The sequence below is a fragment of the Hylobates moloch genome, unplaced genomic scaffold (assembly GCF_009828535.3).
Source record: "Hylobates moloch isolate HMO894 unplaced genomic scaffold, HMol_V3 SCAFFOLD_5, whole genome shotgun sequence".
In the NCBI taxonomy this organism is placed as follows: Eukaryota; Metazoa; Chordata; class Mammalia; order Primates; family Hylobatidae; genus Hylobates; species Hylobates moloch.
Genome location: NW_026652280.1, coordinates 25536817 through 25554604, shown reverse-complemented (window position 1 = coordinate 25554604; position 17788 = coordinate 25536817).

Below are 17788 nucleotides of genomic sequence, written 5' to 3'. Positions count from 1 at the left end.
ACTCAGCTCTACTTTTCTTCAGAACCTATAGCACTCTGTAACATTTTATAAACATATTTATTTTTCCTTCCACTAAAACATAAGCATCATGTGGGCCATAACTGTTTCCCCAGTCTTTGAAACAATAGCCACTCAAATCCATGTTGTTGAATGAGTCTGTTGATTGTGGAAATAAAGACTCATCAAATGAGAGAAGCAAAAGCTATTGATTCTGAGGTTGCTATAGCAAAGGCCTTAGTCTGTGTTTGGCACAAACTCAAAAGCAAAAGCAAAAGCAAAAGGAGAGGAGTAGGAAAGCTCTATAGTTGAAGAAGGGAAAGCTTCAGCTATGCCCTGACTGGAGGTTGTTGGCATGGGGAAGCTGTAGGCAGGCCAACTAGACTTACAGAATCACATGCAATTGTTTAATTTTGCATATTTGGCTTTCTCTGATTTAGTCCTCAGTTGGAAACAGGGAAATAGAAATTAAGGAAGATGTCAATTATCAATCAAATCCAAGCTGTCCTGGGCTGATTGTTACAGAGAACTTTGTTTGGCTTTGCAGACCAGTTACTAGAGTTCTCGTCTGACTTTCTGTAAGTCTGACATAGAAAGCAGGTTGGCTTCCTGGCTGGTTAATGTAAATAACAGGTTGGTTTCCTGAGCTTGTTGCTAGAGATTATAGGTCAGTGTTCTATTTTTATATATGGTCTGGCCATTGTCCGTTGTATATTCAGTTTCTCACTATAAAAAAATTATTAAATGCATAGCAAAAGAACTAGAAGATACTGTTAACTGGGTGGGCTGTACTGGGGTGGGGTAGGAGATAAAAAAGGACTCAGTTTTATTTTATATACACAAGTGTGGTCTACATTTTTGCAATAAGCATGTATTATTTTTAACTTAGAAAAGTTAAACAGTACAATCAAGCAAAGGCAATTGCAAGACATACCACCTCATCTGATGTTTACAAAGTCTACTTGATGAAACCCTCGGCTTGGTTATTAAGCCTCCTGTTATTTTGTTTTTCATTTTTTGCTTTTCTGAAGACAAGATAAAAGTTGTAAAAATATGCTAAATCCTATCTTGGAAGTTTCAGTTCATGTATTCCGAGTGAATTTCTGGTTCACTCGTATTTTCAGCTGAAAGCATAAAACCAACTCTTCCATTGACATTTATTCAATCAGTATGTATTGAGTGGCTAATATGTTCCAGACATTTTCTTCCCTAAAAGGAAAATGTCATCATTAAAAGAAGGTAGTGAATTTAAATTGAATTAAAGTTTGATTTGAAAGTTCTGCTTCCCTAGAGACATAGCCCCATCTTCTGGAGCTTTAGAATATTTTTGGTGATGACCATATTTACGTTGCATTTTCACAACCACAAATGTCATGTGGGTTAACTCTCAATTGATCACAAAATTCCAGTAACCAAAATATTTCATTCCCCAGGCATTCAGCAATGGGAACGTTTATTTATTCTAGTTCTTAGCAAGGAAAATAATATGTATGTATAAGTCTTTTCTTAATGTTGTCTAAACACATTTGCTTCCAATGTCAAAGAACATACCTTGCACATAGCGTCTTATGGGAGTTAATATATTGTTATATTTGCAGCTGTGTATCAGATACAAGTGTACATGGACCACATGTCTGTACCCCTATTGCCCAGTTGAGGACCTAGCATATAGGTGTTCAATGTTTTAAAAAAGAATGGCAGAAGCCCCAAGGCATAATATAAATCAGAAAAAAAAACCGCATTTAATTCATTCATAACACATTTATGTATAGTAGTCAAGGGTATAGTGCTTTTTAAACATATATAAGCTCTCAATTTAGAAGAAAAAAGTATACACAATGATTTGAGCCAGAAATATAACATTCAGAGAAGTGCTACAGAATATAAGTTCTGCCACAGTTCAGAAGGATGAGAAATTATTTCCTGCTGGGATGATTAAGAAAGGCCTCACATTTGAGAGTCACTGGAGAATATGCCCTAAAACCACTCGTAATGGAATATACTGTATATCAAGGCCTCACTATAACAGGTAGATATTCTGTTTGTAAAATCATTGCCTTCACATAAATGTATCTAATGTTCTACTAAAAAAAGTCTAACTCAAGGTATACCTTGGCTACCTGTTAGAATTACATTTGCTATAATAAAGGACATGAAAATAAGACCCGCACATTGATATAAAATCCAAGTTCTTAATTAACAGAGCAGGCATCTAGTACATGATGCTGAGGAATGGATGAAGTTTTACTTACCCACAGCAGAACTCCCTGCAAGTTCCTGTGCATCTGTGGGACTCACCTCCTCTCACCAAATAAGGGTTGTCAGAAGTATCAAATTAAAACAATCGAACCCATGGAGATAGAGAGTAGAATGATGATTATTCAGAGGCTGGGAGGGGTAGTGGGGATGGGTAATGGGTACAAAAAATAGTTAGCATGAGGTCTAGTATTTAATAATACAGAGTGACTAGAGTCAATAATTGTACATTTTAAAATAACTAAGAGGGTATAATTGGACTGTTTGTAATACAAAGGATAAATGCTTGAGGTGATGGATGCCCTGTTGACCATGATGGGATTATATGTTACATGCCTGTATCAAAATATCTCATGTATCCTATAAAACATATCTACTATGTACCCACAATTTTTTTTTAAATACCGAACATCCTTTGCTTCTGTGTCTATACCTGAATCCATAGCTCTATATTTTGATGGCTTGTGTGGGCATTTTTTAAAAAACATAACAGTGATAAACATTGTTATGTAATTATTTTATACTATCCTTACATACACTGAAGGAAGAATTATTTATCCCATTTTATAAGTGAAGAAACAAAGGCCAGAGGCTGAGTTATTCAAGATCAGGTAGCTAGGAAGTTTCATTCAGGATTTATAAACCCATGTTCATTGCTGTTTGCACAGGACAAAGCTCACTCAGACTACTTGATTTTCACATTGACTTGCCAATTCTGCAATTTATAAGCATAGATTAATTCATTCTGTGATCTTAGAGAAGTCACTTCAACCCATTGTGCCTCAGTGTACTCAACTGTAATAAAGAAGAAAATTATACCCCTCTGACCTACTTCCCAATTTGATTTAAGAGCACAATCAGATGCAGGAGGCATAAGTATATTGCTTTAAAGCATGGACTCTGGAGTTAGCTGCTTGAGTGTGTATACCACATGAGCAGCTTATTAACGGTACACCCACGAACAGGTTGTTTAACTTCTCTAAACCTCCACTGTATTGTCTGCAACATGAAAATAAAGGTTCTTCCCTCCTAGGATTGTTCTGAGGATTAAATGAAACTGTTTATATAAAGTCCTTAGCAGGGGACATGGAACATGGTACTTATCAATGTTAGCTATAGTTATTAACATACACACCTAAAAGCACCAGAAAAATAAGACTTTATGCAATTATGGGGTTGTTACTGTCTATTCTAAGCCAAGTTGAGGGGTACCACCTGGCCCTACCCCAAGTTGACTTTTCCCATTTATGTTTTACTAAATCATTCTAAAAATATTAAGTGTTTTTGGCTACTAAGGGCTGAAGTATAGGACAATAGATGAACTCCCAAGAAACCTCTGTCTGCAGAATTCCTGCAAAAATACAACATAGTCAAAGTGTTAAATTTGATGAAGGGGCTATTTACCAAGGCTTAGGCAGGGCTGAGGGAATCCCTGTGACAGTGAAGCACCAGGACTTGCACAGGTTGAGAGGTTTGATTCCTGCTCAGCCTGAACAAAGATATAGACAGTAATGTTCCCAGACCTGAAGCAAGCTGGAGCCACCCAACAAGATGGTAGCCACTGATGACAGCAGGTGGCCTACAGTCAATAAATAAATACCCAGCCTCTTGTCTCTTCCTCATGCCTCCCACTGGCCAAAAACCACTGGAAATCAGAGGCCAGAAAGTCTAGAGATTTAGTCATAGATGGTAAACCTCTGTGAGCCAGTTTAAGATAGAGAAAGGAGAATCTACTGGTGTAGGAAATGGAGAATGCCCCACATAGTCTTAAATGAGAACTAAATGAAAATATAATCAGCAAAGTATAACCTCCTTCAGTATACTGGCTAATCATAGCCCTATTGTTTCAAACAAGACAGCCTGAATTCAACTCCTGGCCCCAGCACTTACTAGCTAGGTGTCCTTATGCTGGGGCTAGTTTCCTCACCCATAAAATCGATATAATAGTAATATTTATCCTCCAGGGTTGTAGTCAGAGGTAACAAGTTAGTATTTGTATAATAGTATAGTGTGGAGCACTTACCAATGTATAAATTTTATTATTGTATTATCCTTTGTCCTAGGGTAAGATTATAAATGCTTGTGGAGCTATGTCATACACAAGAAAATTCTTCAAGTAATAGGAAAAGGGCATAACTATTCTTGTTACGTGTCACATATACAAGCAAAACATACTGACTCAAATTGTACTGCAGCAGGGGGTGGCCTGAATATGTGCAAATACAACCCTAATGTCAATTCATCATCACAACTCACACTAGAGAAGTACCACATTTTGTGGTTTCCTGAACTTCAACCAGGCAAGCACAGACTGAAGAGAACAGTCAGTACACTCAAAGCTTCTCCCTACAGAAGTGTCTTCTTATGAGGCCCACCAAATGCATGAAGGTGTGTATATTGACACGTTAATATACCTTCCTTTTGAAGCACCAAACATGACATTTCCCAAATGGGCTTCAGTGTGTTGTTTTCCTTTTCTTCAGACCAAAATTGCTTTATTACAAGTTTTGCAGACAGTGCCAAGGTTCCCGTCAGCAAGGCCAGATGGAATCTGAAGCTGGTAAACAACAGCAGAGAAGCAGGGTCCCTAAAACCAAGCCCAGTGCTGTCATCATCTGCCGTCCCAGACTGCAGACAGCTGAGGCCTCGGCAGCCATGCAATCGCAGGACATCCTCAATCCAAAGATGCAAGCACACGTTGGCCAGGGGAGGTGGGGACGGGGTTGGGAGGGGTGGGGGGAGAGCCCAGTGGAAGGAGAATTTTTTTTTTTTTTTTTTTTTTTTAAGTAGGAGAGATAACAGAATAATTGGAGAAAAAGGAATTGCAAATGAACTCCTTAGAGAAGCAACAAGAGGATCAAAGCAGCAAAATATTCAACAGAAACACCAGGGGAACTTCAAAAGTACCAAGTTTAAATCACACCAAAGTTTTTAGAACATAAAAGCACTCAATTCTACTTTCTCAAGCATGTTTACCTCAGATTCCTAAATACATCTCATCCCTTCACAACAAATGATCCCTTCCTCGTGTACAGCTACGAAGCACATAAGCACCATATTCACCAACTCCTCCCTCCTGGATGACTGTCATTTTACCAAGAAAAACTTCATTTTGATTAAACTTCACTCTATAACCCCGAGCTGATGTAGTTTTGGGTGTTTGCTTTGTTTTCCCCTGTCATCAAATCACTGCTGCCCAGAGGAAGGTCATGGATGTCCAAGGCTTGTGTTTACTTAGATTCAGATAATAAATATCTCCAACTTAGAGGACTCTTAAAATTTCAGAAGTTTTACAATCATCATCCCATTGAATTCTCACAAATGCTCTGTAAATAGGCTGATTTGTATGGTTTCCATCTTGCCCTCAAGAAAGCCAAGGCTTAGTTTAAGTTTATGAAATGCTTAGAAAAATAATTACAGCTGTCTGCAGTTTAAAAAAAAAAACTGTTAAGAGAAAATGTGTAGAAAATTTAAGCCAGATACTACAAAGGGGAGGAAGTTCTCCAACTGTCCAAGAAGGGTGAAATTGACTACAAGAATATATACAGCATTGAAATTTAGTTGTTCAGTGAGACTATCATTTCAGGGAAATAGCCTGTCAACTGGAGCCTACCATGAATTCGTTTAACACTGAGGGTCGGCGTAAGCACTTGTTAACAAAACGGGGAGAGGCTCGGATGGAAATGTTTCTTTGCTCAAGAGGTGACTGAACAGAACAGAGATGAAAGCAGAGTCCATGTCTGCTGAGAACAGAAATCTCAAAATTCTCTAGGGTGGAGTTCAAAGAAGGGCCCATGCTTAATGTGAGTTGCTATGGTTCCCTCAGAGTCCAAAAGGGCTGCAATACTTTCCCAGCCTTGGTCACTAAAAAATGAAAGAGGACTGAGAGAAAGGAGATGGCCTTGGAGGACAACTCAGCATGGTACAGGGCAATGGGCCTCCCACCTAAGGTGGATGGGCTTGTGAATGCCTCCCAGTTCTCCCTTTTATGAGACGGGTGGGTCTTTCAAGCACCCCAGCACTAAGTTAGGGATGGTCAGTTGGAAGTTGGCAAGACACTCAGCAGCTAGAGTACTGAGGGCAGCTCAGGAGACACATGGAGAGCCGGGTGGGGAAAGGCAGTAGGAGGGGACAGCTCCAGCACTACCATTTTAGAAACACACGTGCCTTGCTGTGGGTGAAGTGGTCACCACCAAAGTAGCTTAAGCTGTTTGGCCAACACTCCCCAAGAGGACCACCTACTGGCAACTGTCTCTGTAATTTGTGGGGCACAGTACAAAACAGGAAAATGAGGGGTCCTGGTCAAGGGTGAGAAGTCAGTCTTCCCTTTCCATGGTTTCACCACCCCAGCCTGTGGTGGAAAGGCAAGTCCCAAAGCACTGCAAACTTCCTGCCAGGATGCACTTGGCACCTTGATTGGGGGTGGGCAAGAGGACTCTGCTGAGTTGCCCACCAAAAGGACTGTGGCCCTGTCAGCCCAGGGCAGTGACAATTGCCTCCTTGTTCTGCTCCAGGACACAACTGGGCATGCACCCAACCCAAGCATCCCCACACCCATGTTCCTGTCTCCATACAGCATTTCCACTCCTCTCTCCCCACCCCCAGTCACACCCCAGGCAGAAAGCAACAACAGTTTCATGGCAAGGACAGGGATGGGGAGGCCTGGGGGACTGGGACATGAAGGAGAAGGAAAAGGCAACCAAGAACCTGTCCAGGGGAGGAAAGAGGCAGCAGGATGTGGGTTTCTTCAGGGCCCAAGGCTCTGAGCCCCTTGTTCATGTTCCATTTACCCATCAGACTTTACTTCCACAACAAAAATTCAAAGATAAAACTAAGAAGTTCAACATGGCACCCTCCAAGAATTAAATACCAAATGTGGAGCCCTCCTGAGTACAGGCTCTATACAAATACCCTGGTCACATATCCAGGGAGCAGAACTTCTTGCTGGGCAAGAGGAACCCAGCAGCAACAGGCTGCAAGGTAGATTGTCCACGCTGGGGACTGGGAGTCAGAGAGGAAGAGAGTAAGCTCCACTCAGAAATTTCTGAGAAACTTTATACAAGGAAGATGCCTTGAGGGCCCTCCAAGCAAAGGATATCCCTGAGAGTGCCACTATGTGGCTGCTTGTCCTTCCAAGGGGATTGATAGATGGACAACCAGCAGAGATGAAGTCACAGGCAACAAGCGGGAGAAGTCAATTTGCTACCTCCAATCTGAAACTGATCACATTACGAAACAGTCATTCCAGACACTGCGTGGAGGACAGCTAGTTCTCCACCTGAGCTTATATAAGATTGTTCCTTCCTTTTGGCACCTCAACACCCTGACAAGAGAGAACAGCATGGGGAATGGAGATTGTGAAAGGGTAAACTACACCCCAGACCCACTCCTGGTTTCCAGACAGAAATGCAGTCCTTGCTGGGTTTGTAGGGAAGTAGGAAAAAAAATAGGAAGCCCTGAAATGAAATATGGCTGAGGTTATAAAGACAACATGAAATGGTAAGAACTGAAAATAAGAGTATATTTCTAAAGTGACTGAAAAATTAAGAAATCAACACCAAATGTCATTAAAGGAGTCAGCTTCCCAGCAGGAACGAAATTCTGATACAATCCAGTAATGGAAAAATAACGTCATGCATGTTTATATCTGACAAGTCAAAACTGCTCAATCAAAATGGTTACACTCAGTATAATCTCGGTGATTGCTCCAAAAAAACATGGAAGATATTTTGCCCTTATTTCTGAGAGTTTTAAAAAGCAGTTTCCCTGCATATAAATTACTGTTCTTCTCCTTGAGGCTTCAGGACATGCACCCATCATTCCCAGGCAAAAATAGATGACCTGTGTCTCCTAGAATATGAATGCTTAGGCAATTTGCAAATGACTTCCTGTTACTAATTTTTGCAACAACTTTAGAAGTTTCCTAATTATTTAAGTTAATTCTAAGGCAAACTGTGCCCTCATTCAGAATATGATTTAATTAGATGCTCTCATACCAAGCTTAGTGAGAAATGTATATTACAAGTGGACTAACTTTCGGGTAGATTGGTTCCTGGAGGAGTATCTGTGTAAATTACATCAAGGTTATGCCTTGGCAAGAGCATACTATTATGCCTGCTTGACCAATCAGTTCTGTGCAATAAACTGTGAATCCACTTAACACACTGAATGTACCAGTTGTCATGATAAATTGACTGGATAAAGAGTAGTTTCTACATCATGTAAACAAAGTGGAAAGCCATACCTTATACTTTGGTTTTGGAGAAAATACAAATTCTTGAGCCTGGTCTGAAACCTATTTGGTCTTTCTCAAAGCTATTTTTGCATTACAATTACAACCAAATCGCTCTTTTGGATGCATGTAACCAGGGATTAGCAAAGTAAAGACTACAGGTTAAATCCCGCGCCCTGCATTGTTTTTGTAAATACCTATTCATTGAAACAGTCACATCCATTTATCACATATTGTCTACAGCTACTTTTCCACTTTGACAGCAGGGTTGAGTAGTTGCAGAGACCATCTGGCCCTCAACACCTAAAATGGTAACTACTGATCTTTTACAGAAAAAAGTTGGCTTCACTGGTAGCAGTCCAGGTCCATATCTTCCTCCCATTGCCTATCCACAGAGGAACGGTTATTTCTGAAATCCTCTTGTCCTATCCTTCAGCTTCATTTTATGATGTCTGACCCACTGCCATAAATCAAGAGATGCATCACTTTAGAGTAATGAAAATAATAGTCATTGCTTTATAATTACACTAAAATTGCTCATATGCTTGCTGTTCTAGTTTCTACTAACTGGGATTTTACAAAGTCACCTTCCATCTCTGAGCCTCAGTTCCCAAATAAAGAATTTGGACTAGACAATGTCTAAGGTTCCTCTTAGCTTCAATATGATGAAGTGATTATGATACAAAGAGAATGTTTTCATTTTAAGAAAATGTAGTTCAACCACCAGGGGTCATAGGAATGTTTCTGGAAGCCCACTTTTATAACAGACATTATTGGCTGCTTACATAGTATTCATCCCATCCAATCTCCTTCCTAACCAAGTTCTGCCTGGTGTCAGCCCCCCTTTCCCTTGGCCCTATGCTTTGAGAGAAACTAACCCATGAACAGTCCAGGGCCTAGACCTGACTTCGTAAGTCAGTCATAGTAAGTACCTTACCCCTTGCCAGTTTTCTGTTTTGGACACGTCACAAATTCCAGCCAATGAGATGTCTGAGAAAGTTGGCTGTGGTAGGCGAAGGAAGGAGGCACTTCAAGGAAAAACTTTTAATTGAGAAAAGAGACAAAAGCTGTACTTTTTCTAGCAATTACCTAAATATATTGCTGGAACTCCCGCTGCTATTTTGTTACAAGTCTGAGGATAAAGTCACCCCAAGAGAAGGGTAGAGGAGCAGAACAGGCTCAGAAGTACATCTGAAGCCCATTTTACCTCTGGGTTTTTTTTTTATTATTAGAGAAAATAAATTCTCTTACTGTTTAGGCCAATTTTATTACTGCTAACTACTGGCAAAAATCCAGCTAATATCCTAGTGGAATATGGAGCCAGGTTAAATGCTGCTTTCCTGGGGTTAAAGACAACTAGAATTATGAGAAATTACTTTCAAAGATAATAGTAACTAAATAGCAACACTGTTTTCCTAAAATAAACTTATCTCCCATTATTACATGGCTACCAATATCTAGTGGATACCAAGTGTCTAGCTCGGGTCATTTCAGTCAAAAGCAATTTGCAAGCATTCTTATAATATGCTATGGTCTGAATGTGTTTCCCCCAAAACTTGTATTTTGAAACCTAGTCACCAGTATGACAGTGTTAAGAGTTTGGCTTCTGGGAGGTGATTAGGTCAGGAGGGTGGAATCCTCATGAATAGATTAGTGCCTTTATAAAAGCGGCCTCTGAGAGCTGCCTTGCCCCATCCACCATGGCAGGACAGCTAGAAGACACCCTCTATGAACCAGAAAGCAGGGCCTCAGATGTGGAATCTGCCAGCACTTTGATCTTGGACTTCAGTCTCTAGAGCTGTGAGAAATAAATTTCTGTTTAAGCCACCTAGCTTATGGTATTTGGTATAGCAACTTAAATGGACTGAGGCAAAATAACAAAAATAGCTTCAAGAACATTATTTTTGTCATAGTTATTTTAACATGACAAACATATGTAACATGATACTTCCTAAGTTTTGAATAAAAGGTAATCCCTACATTTTCTTATACTTATGTCCTCAGTAATGAGAATCCTTCATCTGATGACATTTCGAAGACTCCAAGCAAGAGAGAAAAAAAGATTATCAACATATGGCTAAGAAACAGTAGTGCCCAAGTGGTCAAACTCAATGTTAAACATCTCAGAACCAAGGACTCCCACTGTCTTGGGGGGAAGTGTAAGAGGAATCCCTGTCGAATCCCTTCTTCAGCTACAACAGTTTGTTTTCATTTTCTCTATTTAGGTGCTTCCCATTAAAGGAGCTCACTTCTTCCCAAAGCAAAACACACCACAGCTAAACTAACTTTAGAATGTTTTTAAATACCTAACAAATTCCAAGTGAAGGACATTTCCATCAACACTCCTCTCATACCCCTCAATTTCCCAAGGACAATTCACCATTTTAATTACAACTGGGCAGAGGTAGAGTTGAGAAAGATGCTACCACTTTCAAAGCACACACATGATATGTACCACTTCACTAAATAAGCTCAAATTCCCCAACCATTTTACTGAATAAGCCCAATTCACAGAAAGTAATCATAAATCAACTTTTTGTCCTTCTCTTTTCCTTAAAACATACCCGGTGGGACCACTTATTCTCCTGCACTGAAGACAAAAGTTGACTCCGTGAAGTCTCTGGTTATTCTTGTCATAAAGAGTCCATCTGTCACTTTAAGTCATAAAAGACAGTTTTGATTTGGTAACAGAAGTCTTCAGTGCCATATTATAATCCAAACTTGGTCTTGATATCAAGTTGAAACTTCTTACCCCCTTTATGTCTGTTGCAAATGGAAAGCAGAGTGGGAGAGGGGTATGGTTTCCCAGCCTAGGTTCCCATGTCCTACCCCTCAGCTCCACAACTACAACTTGTAGTTTCTAATTCCCCCAGAGTTAGAGGGGAAGGAGGGAAGGAAAGGGAGCGGGAAAGTCCCAGCATGACTGATGCTGTCATGAGCTGGTGTCAGCACTGTTCAAAGCCAGCTGGCAGGACACATGTTAGATCTACAAGTGGTTTCCTTAGAATTGAGGGTTGTGGGGAGGGGATGGGGTGGAATGGTCTCCTTTGACTTGAGAAAACAGGAAGCGCAACTTGTACCTCCACATAGATTTTATTTTGACTTATTCTCCCCGTGAGGTCACATCAATAGCTCTCTGACATTATCCCTTGAAAGTCATTCCCAAATATCTAATCCGTGCCCTTTTATTACACCCTCTGTGAGCAGTGTTGTTGATAGTCATGATTTCTTTGCCTCACACCGATTAGGTTGGCTATCATCAAAAAAAAAAAAAAAAAACAGAAAACAAAAAGTGTTGCTGAGCACAGAGAAATTGAAACCCTTGTGCATTTGGGTGCAGATGTAAAGTAATGTAGCCATTTTGGAAGACAGTATGGAGGTTCCTCAAAAAATTAAAGATGGATGATCCAGCAATTCCACTCCTAGATATATACTCAAAAGAAGTGAAAGCACAAGCTCAAACAGATATTTACACTTCCATGTTTAATAGCAGCATTATTCACAGCAACCAGAAGGTAGAAGCCACCCAAGCATCCATTGACAGAAGAATGAACAAGATGTGGGGTATATGTACAAAATGGATTCTTCAGTCTTAAAAAGGAAAAAAGTTCTGATACATGCTACAACATGGCTGTACCTTGAAAATATTTTGCTAAATCAGCCAGACACCAAAGGGCAAATACTGTACAATTCCACTTACGTGAGGTACCTAGAGTAGTCAAATTCCCAAAGGCCGAAAATAGAATGGCAGTTGCCAGGGGCTGGCAGGAGGAGGGGAATGAGGAAATAGTGTTTAATGGGCACAGAGTCTCAGTCTGGGAAGGTGAAAAAGTTCTGACAATGGATTGTGGTGATGGTTGCACAGTAATGCAAATGTACTTGATACTACTAAATACTACTGAGTTGTATGCTTAAAATTGTTAAGATAGTAAATTGTTATTTTACAATTAAAAATAAAAAATTAAATATTGAAAGTCCTGCTACCATCTTTGAAAATATCATTTCTATCATAGTCACAGCTGAAACCTCCATGTTAACATCCTACCATATATTCAACCACAGGTATATTCTGTCTTCAGAAATATTAAGATATGAAAACATGATTTGTCTTAGAATCAGCAATATTCAATATTTTCAGGAAAATAAGCCACAAAACTCTAGAAATGTTATTAAAGCTTAGTGGCCAGTTTACTCCTGAGACTATTAACTCATAATTGTTCTAGCAGAGTATAAGACATTTTTCCTTGAATGCATTTTCCAAGCTCCAACTCTCACCAGGCTGATTTAGAAAATTAACTTGTCTCTCTGGAGCCACTTCTGAATTAAAATTAATGTTGCAAGTCTTTTTGACCCATACCCAATCACTCATCCACACAAAAGAGAGGAGTTTTATGCTATAGAAATATTCCACACTTAGAATTTAAAATAGCGTTACCACAAATTTTCCAATTACAGAAAACTCACCATGAGAAAAAAAGAATAATTGGATGCTTATCCTGAAACAATCTTTTGGGCTGGCTTAAGAAAAAAAAAAAGTCATCGAGTTTCATTATTTTCACCCTTGTCTCAAAATATAATAGGAGGTGCTGATTCAACATTAGAAAATCCTCGAGAGGAAAACTGTAAGTCATTCGTATTATGACAAAGAAAGTTTTACAGTTGTAATAGACAAAGCATAAATTTAGCAAGTGAAAGGTTAAAACAGTATTATGTAAGTCTGGTTAGCATTAAACTCTGAGCTCTACTACAAAAGGTGTTGAAATTGACTATAGAGATCCAAAAATGGGTTAGCCACAACAGGCAAAATACTAGTTTTTGCATCATACCCAAAGCAGGCAAACACTAATCAGTATACATTACCAGGCTGTGCATAGTCTGCAGTCCTCTGCACAAGGAGAGTGTAATGGGAAATTAAGAATCCCTCTACTGCAGCTTAGTGGTTATGGAAGCCAAGTTCATTTTGTGAAACCCCCTCAGTTCAAATTTCAGCTCTGCCCCTTATTAGTTCTAAAACCTTTAATGAAATTCTTAATCCTTAAGTCTCTTTATCTACAAAGTGGAAATTAAAATAGCAATTAATATAGAAGATGGAAAATTTCAAGGAAATAAGGTAGCTAAAATACTAAGCACATTTAGCACTTTCCGATTAATGCTATTTTTTAATTTAACAGAAAAATAAGCTTTTCTTCAATAACAGAAGTTTTGGGAGAAATTTAAAAGTAACTTATGTAGGTTTTTTGACTCCGATTTCATTTTTCTTGCCTATATAAATCCCAGAGCAATCTCAAGTTAATTAACAGGTTGCTAGTGAATCTACAGCTGTGGTTCTTAAAGTTGGGTTGCATCAGAATCACCAGAAGAGACTGTTAAAACACAGATTGCTGGGCCTCATCCCCAGAGTTTCTGTTTTAGTAGGTCTGGAGTATGCCTGAGGATTTGTATCTCAAAAAAGCTCCCAGGAGCTCCTCTGCCCGGCCGCCCCATCTGGGAAGTGAGGAGCCCCTCTGCCCGGCCACCCCATCTGGGAAGTGAGGAGCCCCTCTGCCTGGCTGCCCCGTCTGGGAAGTGAGAAGCGCCTCTGCCTGGCCGCCCCGTCTGGGATGTGGGGAGCACCTCTGCCCGGCTGCCCCATCTGGGAGGTCTACCAGAGAGGCCAGAAGCAATGTGGGGGCTGGATGTGGTGGCTCATGCCCGTAGTCCCAGTACTCTGGGAGGCTGAGGCAGGTTGATCACTTGGGGCTAGGAGCTCGAGACCAGCCTGGCCAACATGGCGAAACATATGAAAAATACAACTGTCAAACCAACCAACGAACCAAGTGACAACAAAACAGGTCTACCCTGGAGTCATACTCTAATTTTTTCTATTTTCCTCCCTTTCTGATCCTTTATCTCACTTTCTTTTTCTTCCTCTTCCTTCTCCTTCTTCTTTGTCAAATAGAGGATTGAGTTATTATCATTGATCCATACAAAGTCCCTCTCTCATTTATTTTCTTTAATTCCCACCCCCCATTTCTATTCCCCGTCTTCCCATGTGCAACCTTCCTAATATGTTTGATATGCATCTTTTTGTTCATATGTACTTTTAGAAAATGTTTATTGTTTTGTGTGCAAAAAAATAAAATAAAATAAAAATCTTAATAATAAAACTGTGGAAAAAAAAAAAAAAAAGCTCCCAGGAGACCCTGATGCTGCTGGTCTGGCAGCCACATTTGGCGAACCACTGATTTACAATACTTGACCTGCCCCCACCTCATGACCACCATCTTCCTTTTCAGAGCTTTATTCCTAACACTCTTCCTAATCCAAGAATTAGCCATGCATGCCTCATTCCAAAGCCTAGCTGTCACTCTGTTCTGATGGCTGGCTGAAAACATGTTGTCTCCAACAGAACTAGCTAATGAAAGGCCAACAACCTTAGACTCCACCTTAACTGGGCCCTGATCCCAGGGAAGCCAGAGCCCATGGGTCCATTAGGAAGTGGTCACACTAAGTCCTATGCCTGTTGTGCAGGTGCCCTCAAATGTAAACAGCCTTCACATGCCTGAGAGCTGACAAAAGGAGCAAGCCCTTTCTCCCTTCATTCTGCCTAGGTCTCTGGTACCTTATTCCAACCTACAGGGTCTCCAATATCTGGGGACCTGCAGTGAAGTCATCCGGTAGATTAACAGAAACTGATTTTCTAACATTCCTATCCAAGTTGCTCTAGGTGTTTTTATTTACAAGGAGATCACAATAGCATATTTTACATGCAGATTAATGAATAAAACTTTATTAAATATGTGGTTAGAGATATAATCTGAAGAATAATCTTGAAAACTAACTTCCCCCACATGTACAACATAGGATAGACATGCCTCCTCATGATCTGGGTACAGACATTCCTTACAGAAATTCCCTGGCCCCAGAATAGATACTGGATGGCTTTTCCATCTACCATGGCTTCGATAAAAAACATGGACTTGTCCTTAAATAAATTTCCTAACTTACGAGAAATCGGAGTAGCAGCTTACTACAACATTTTGCCAATTCTAACTTCTGCGTGACTACAATAAAATTTAGGTACAAGCAGCATTTTAGTTGCCTAGCACAAGTCGATTTTCTATAGAAAATCTTATTGGAACTTACCAATTTCCATCATTGCCTGCTTTATGAAACCTTCCCACCACCAACATTAGATATACTGAGGAACCAGATTTGACATCCCCAAGACCAGAATAGAATTCAGTTTCAGGTGTCTCTACAGTGCCTGACCCAGAATTATCTGATTAATTATCTCACACTGAGAGCCTCTTAGCCCAATACATTTGGCCCTATAACCCACTTTTTGCTCAGATTGAGCCTTTAAGCCTTTTGACACTGAAATTTGTCTGAATTTGTCTTGAGTTTGCCACCCACTGCTGGATTGCACATCAAGTCAGTAGGCTTCCAGCACTCTTGTCAGTGTTCTCTCAGTTGCACACTGATAGAAACTTGGACCACTCTCTTCAGTAAGAGCCCCACTAACTCTAAAGGCAATGCTGGGTTGATGTAAACATTCATGTAAAACTGATGCTACACAAATCTCTTCCAGCAATCAGTTTCATAGAACAGCATCCGGAGCTTACCGGCATTGAAAGTTTTCAAAATATAGTTGAATTACCATTTCCAAAGGATTACATCAATAAGCTAACACACACACTCTCTCTCGGCTTCTCTCTGATTGCCCTTCATCCATGCCATAGAATTTCAGACCTCCAGTTTATTTTCAGAGCAGCCAGTCAATAGATCCTGTCTAAAGTCTTTAAATCAATAGAAATACAAGTGTACTATTTAAAATCACAATAACCAGCAAAGAACAAAACAGAAACCTATTCAAAGTGTTCACTTCTAGAAAATTTGATTTGAGAAGTGAAAAGTGTGAATGGCTCAGAAGAAATGCTTTGCTTTATATTTTATACCTGTCTGTACTATACACGTTCCTTAATCTATGCATATGATTCCTATAACTGTAAGAAGTAAAAAATGAGTAAACAACATCCTCATCAATAAGATTAGCTAAATAAAGCATATGCATACAGTGGAACATTATGTAGATACAAAAAGAAAAAAATAGCACAATATTTAATGATATAAAAAGATAATCTTAGAATGCCAGTTTTTTTTTTTTAAGTTGCAAAGGAGTATAGTCTGACTCAACTGAAGGAAATTACACACATGCACACATACTACAGACCTGCATAAACAGAGATACCATGGAAATATGCCAAACTGTAGGGATTTGGAGAAATGGGGAGAGAAGGTCTTTTACTTTTTATTTTCTATGCTTTTGTAATTTATGAACTTTATACAGTGAGTATACAGTGTCTGTGTATTTTAAAGAATTTTAAACTGCAAACACACACACACACACACACACACACACACACAGAGGTGTGCTTTTTAAGACCCAGAAAATATGAAGCAAAGGGCTTAAGTCATATTTGTAAATTCATAGAACCTTGATAGAGAAAGAATTTTAAGAGGCCCTGAAAGAATCGATGCCTTTCTCAGAATCACACTGCTGGAAAGTGTCGGAACCAGGTTTAGATCACAGGCATACTGCAAGAGGAAGACAATGCTTTCAGAACTTCAAATTCTAACAAATAATCATTGTGCCTTCTCCCTACTTCACTTAATACTTTAATATAAATAGGTAGGAGCAAGGTAAATATTCTGTCCATTTTACAAATGAGTAAACCAATGTTCAAAAGGACAGATTCCCCTGAAGCCACATAGCTATCCAGCAGCAGAACCAACTGTAACTAAGGCCAGTACACTCCTGGTCAAAGCTTATTCAACTACAGTACAAAATTAAAGCACTTCAAAAACAGGATATTATCCTACGCTAGCTTTATCTTTTCCTCAAAAAAGTTAGTGAACCTTGAAGGAGAGGTTCTACACAAGGCATTGGGAATTAGAAAAAGAAGAGTTCTTTATAGGTTATAAGGCAACAAGAGGAAAAGAATGCTTATTAAGCCTTGATTTGCTCACACATGTCTCATTATAACAGCTCTGTTTCACTAACCATGTCAAAGACAGCAATTTGTCATCCAAAGAACCCTGATTAAATAATAAGACTAAGGCCCCATCACACACAGAGGCCACCAGGTTACTTTACAAGCAGCCTTCAAAGACAGTTTGACCTCACAAGGTCTCAGGGAAAAGAGAAGTGGTTCCTACAGCTTAGCAAAGTCATTTAGTGGCTATTTCTATCAATCAGGCCTTCCTCCAAAGGCAAGAGGACAAGTAAATTTATCATTTTCCTGCCTCTCATGTTAAAGTAGA